Genomic DNA, 6,000 nt, shown 5'->3' with positions numbered 1-6,000 from the left:
ATTCAAACGAGAAAACAAACGGCCTTCTTTATGTCATAAAAATGAACGAAAAACAAATATGCAACACTTAAACTTATGGCCTACTATGCAGTATGGATTTTTTCTGTCATTTATATATTGATTGCCGTACGGAGACTTACATTTGATAATTACTACGTCATTTTTTGTTTTTGTTGGAGAGTTGTCTCTTTTGGCAATCACATGACATCTTTTTATTTTACATTGAACGCGTAGTAATGTCGGTAACAAGAACGAAGAAAAATCTCAAAGCTAAAAACGAACAGCAAACTAGATGTGACTTTAAACGTGTAGACTAGATATATGTCTTGATATATAATGGGGTATGATGAACTTTCGGATTATCAATTCTGTTTATCGTTCATCACAAACACTACAGTCCAGACGTTTTATTAAGATGAAGATATATAAAATCATTTTGTACATCTACATTTAGAAACATTCTCAGACCAATCTCGGTAAATACTACTTGTAGGATCATTGATTTGTCTATAAAGAAACCATTGTATATACCAATACATGAATTTATCTATTAGTTCTTGCTACTTGTGGTTGTTTAATCTCTACTGTCTTATATCGCAGACATATTTAGGACAAGAAAAAGGTCAAAATAAAGAGAGACTTTATAATGAGGAAATAACTGGTTACAGATAACAGATTACTGTATAGCTCTTTAGAAGGTTTTTGTTTTTGCTAGAGTGCTGAAATACTTTTATAACTTTACTTCTCCCGCCAGTAAAACCCATGTAAGAAAGAGCGTCCAATTAATTCTTAAGGATATATAGATACACATGCACGTCCAGATGAAAGGGAACTTTAAATCCAATGCTTACTGTTATGCTTGCTGTACGTAATCTCACTTGCAACAATATTCCAGTGGTTCTGAAAGCGTCTCACCTCAAGGAAAATTTCCTGTTCCCCTCAAACTTAATTTTGTTTTATGGAGATCCCTGTTAATCTTTCATCCCGCCGATCTGCTTAGAAGAACGTATATGTAAAAGTACCGTTCCGGTTATTAATTAATAGATGTAATGTTAATAAAAACAACGATTTATATTGAATGCGTGGCTTTTATCAACTCTATTGCTGACTTTATTGTTGTTGAAAATGTCTCTTTTTTTTTTATTAAAGTGTTAAAGGCAACTTCCCATAGATGACGATTAAAACATAGTGAAGTAAGTACCGTATCTGACATTGGTGTGTTGGTCCAAAGTAATTGAAGAAGTACACATTTATACATACAGTATCTGTGGTTATATGACAAAAGTACGAATAACATCAAATTACAACTAACTATGCAAAAGTTCCAAATGCAATGGAGCAGATAGAGCCAACAAATATTTTTGTAAAATTGGCAATACTGAAACAACTGTACAGTCATAACGTGATCATCGGAGGTTCGCGAAATGCTGAGTTTTAGCACTACTACACTAGGTACCAGTACGAGTCGTCCAGTATTTGATTGTTTGCAAGCATACGGCTGAGTCAATCTATGTATGGGTAGAACGACCTTCAAGGTTGGTGTTTCGATGATTCAGAATTTCTTAAGCTGCATTTAATGTGCGGAAAGGGACTATACAATCGATGTTTTATCACAAAACAAAAACAAAAAGGATCGACTTGTAGATAAAGGGTTTTCGGACTAAGTGATGCGGTAACAGCATACTTATCGTTTATAAGTATTTGTTCTGTCCCAGTTATAGAAATATCAATACATTATTAAGCAGAGCCAATCTTTATGTCAATAACGTGTTTGTAAATGGTTAAACCTAAGTTATTATTTGGATTCGGAAAGCCCAATTCACCAAAGGAGTAGGTCCGGTAAGGATCGATTTTGGCCTCAAATTTCAGGTTCATCTGACGAAAGATTTTGACCACGTTTTAAACACTTAAGTGTCTATTTTATTTGAATTTATTAGTTTATGTGAAAGATTTTAACAGATTTAGTCATTAAAAACGATCCGATTCAAGCTCAAATATGAAAAATCTCCCTAATATGCCGAAAAATGTCACTTTTCAGATGGTTTTTGGTAAAAATGAAAGTGGCCGCATCCGTGTTCATCCTCAACCTTTATATATGTTATGTATTATCATAAAATACAACTTACATTTCAATATTAAGGATGAACACGAATGCGACCACTTTCGTTTTACACGAAAACCGTCTAAAATTTAACTAAAATGCTAGAATTATGAGGATTTCAGTAATTTAGCATGACTTAATGGTGCTAGTACCGGATATGTGTGCATTGTATTGTCAAAAACAGCCCATATTTATTTAGCAGAAGCATTCTACTGTCCAATAAATAACTAAAGGTTTACATTTTAACAATTTTGTAAAACTGCTATATTTTGGGGCCAAAAAGGGGTCTTACTGAACCTACTCCTTTTAACTTAAAATGTTCCTTTTGCAATTTCTTTTTCTAGACAATAATACTCATGAAAACTTAAACCGTAGTTTTAAAGATTTCAAAATAAATGTCGATAACAACATCTTTTTTTTTTTTTTTTATTATTAAAAAAGCCTTTCAACAACAGTTTAATCGAAAAATTCCCGACCATACTTTATCGATTAATTTGTCATACCCTGTCTTTTCTTATTCAATCATAGACGTTTTAAATTAAATTTGCTAAAAAATGACAAAAAAACAAACCTTGAACAATAAAGATATATTACTCTTTTCCCCCTTCGCGATACAAATATTACGAAGTCATCGAGTATACCCTGTGTGATAAATAATATATTGTTTGTTCATGCTGATATAACCTCTGACAATATTATTTCTTTTTATAAAAATAATTATTTTGAATGCCCCGAGGAAGAATTTAAAATTGGTTATAAATGTTGTACTTAAAAACAAATATCCGTTGTCGATGAGAAAAGCACGATGCTGTTATTTTTTTTTTTTTTTTTTTTTCATTGCTTAGACATTTCAAATATCCCCAACAAATATAGGGCGATGACCTTTCTTCTTTTTAAAAGATATCCAACTGAATAAAAGTACATGTATACTTCACAAAAAGCGACACATTAGGGTTGAGACTAGCAGTGTATTTTGTTTATCTGTTCACCAGTAAGACTCTTTAATCATTTGCTATTTGGTGTAAAAATCGCCTTCACATCTGATTAAAATCGGAAAGCTAAATCCACTAAATAGCACTTAAAAGATCAGTTCCAATTGTTTTAACCACAATTCTGTCCTCTTTTCCTCAAATGTGATCAATCACCGAGTTTGCCCTTGTATGAGCAATACGACGATTACTACATGTGGAACAGTATCGCTTATACTTCTGGAGCACCGGTGACTATGGAACGCCACGACTGCCTTATGTTAATAATCAGCATTATACGCAGTGTTCACAGCATTATATGAAGTGATCACAGCATTATATGTAGTGCTCACAACATTATATGAAGTGATCACAGCATTATATGCAGTGCTCACAGCATTATATGCAGTGTTCACAACATTATATGAAGTGCTCACAACATTATATTAAGTGCTCACAACATTATATTAAGTGCTCACAACATTATATTAAGTGTTCACAACATTATACGTTTTTTGTTGTATGATGAGATTGATGTATGATGAGATTTATGAATGATGAGATCATTCGGTAAACTTCGTTTTTTAGCGGAAATTACCGAATCCATAATTGGTAAATTACGGTAAATTAATGCCCAGCAAACAAATTTAAACAGTTATTATTATATATGTGATGATTAAGGCAGTATACAATATTTAAAACGGATTGAAATAAGTAAATTAAGAAGTATGATCAATTTAACCCAAGTTTATTCCACACCAGGGCATTTTAAACTTATTTTGAGGATTAGTTTCACCATATTCACAACTTAATATGTATATTTATTTACTAGAGCACATCCGTGATATCGCGGGTCTGTGACCGAATTAAAGAATATAACTATGCGTAAGCCTTATTTTAGTATTGGTATTGTCATCTGATAAAGTCATGCCGATTATAAGATGAAGTTTTCTCTGCTTTTAACATCTTTCTGTTTGAACCCGTCGACCTGGAACTTGTCAATTTAATATTGGTATTATTGATTTTGTTTGGAAAACAAAAGTCTCTGGAAAGGAGTATTTTTTAATCAACAGTTTTGTCCTTTATGAGTTATGAATAAAATTGAATCTTTGATTCGCTGTTTTACGTCTAACAAATTGAAAACTGTACATGCTGTACCTATACGCCTTATTTTAAGTCCAGATTTTTATTATTCGTATTGTCACCTTAGAAAGTCATACTGATTAAAGTACTACAATCGGGAACAATGTGACAATGATTGGATTAAGTAGTTTCAACCCTGTGATTACGACCCGTGTATATAGCAAAATCTTAAATACAGCGTTTCGTGGTACTCCTGTCAGATGCGGAACGTACAGATAATGTAATAGTTAAACAGGTGAATATATTATTGGTATCGATTCGACCCGGAACTTCTTAATTATTGGCAATATTAATTATGTGGAAAACAAAAGGGTCTGGAGTGATGTTATTTTTAATCAACAGCATGGTACTATATTAGTTATATATACTCTCAGATCAGTACTTATAGTGTCTTTTTATTGTTGGGATATACAAGTACCCGCCCACATGCACGTTCACTCTATTTTCTTGTTAGATCATATGTATTTATATTTGTACCCATCTAATGAGTTAATATAAAAAAGAAGATGTGGTATGATTGCCGATGAGACAACTATCCACAAAATACCAAAAATGACACAAACATTAACAACTATAGGTCACTGTACGGCCTTCAACAATGAGCAAAGCCCATACCGCATAGTCAGCTATAAAAGGCCCCGATACGACCATGTAAAACAATTCAAACGAGAAAACTAACAAGCCTTTTACAACTGATTTACATAGTTCGTTCTTATGTTGCTCTGTTACGCCACTGTCCCAGGTTAGAGGGAGGATACCAACATTCCGCTAACATGTTAAAACCCGCCACATTTTGCATATATGTGGCCGTCCCAAGTCAGGAGGAGCCTTTATTTCAGTGGTTGTCGTTTGTTAATTAATGTGTTATATACATGTTAGTTTTTCGATCGTTTGTTTGTACATAAATTAGGAATATTTTTCGTTTATCATTTCGGGGCCTTCTATAGCTGACTATCCGGTATGGGCTTTCCTCATTGTTGAAGGTCGTACTGTGGCCGTTTAGCTGTTTAAAATTTCTGTGATGTCATTTTGTCTCTTGTGGAAAGTTGTTTCATTGGCAAGCATACCACTTTTATATATATACATGTATGTACCGTGCAAACTGACGAACAAACGTAGTAAATGTTTTATTCATCCCCACAAACTCAATTTTCATAAGAGCTGATAACTTTAAATGAAAATGTTAAACAGGGTCTTGAAAGGGTAAATTTTTCTATGAAAGTTTAAATTTCTATATAAGACTGCTGATCATATTTAGAAGACAATCTTAGTACTTGCCGTGCTAAAAAGCTTGTAAAAAAATGGAATAATTGATGTAAAGTTATGTTTAACACCTACAGTGAAATGCTTTTAACTGCATTTTCCATATCTGTTAGATACTTATCTATAATACTAAAAAGACGAGGTCCAATTTGTCAGCCGTCATCACGTAAAATCGACGAATCAAAGAATTCAACTTTATATACAACTAATATAGTACAAAGGTGTAGATTAAAAATTACATCACACCAGGCCCTTTTGTTTTCCACGTAATTAATATTGCCAATAATTAAAAGTTCCGGGTCGAGTCCGATACCGATACCAATAGTATATTCACCTGTTACCTATTACCTTAACTGTACGTTCCGCATCTGACAGGCGCACCACCAAACGGTGTATTCAGGATTAATATGCTATATACACGGGTCATAATCACACTACTAAATTGTCAAATTGTTACCTATTGTAGTATTTTAATCAGTAACTATTTTCTAAGAGGTAAACAATACAAATGCTAAAAATCTGGAC

This window comes from Mytilus galloprovincialis, chromosome 5 (genome assembly GCF_965363235.1).
Source record: "Mytilus galloprovincialis chromosome 5, xbMytGall1.hap1.1, whole genome shotgun sequence".
Taxonomy (NCBI): domain Eukaryota; kingdom Metazoa; phylum Mollusca; class Bivalvia; order Mytilida; family Mytilidae; genus Mytilus; species Mytilus galloprovincialis.
The sequence above is the reverse complement of the archived record's forward strand: the minus strand, read 5'-3'. Positions refer to the sequence as shown.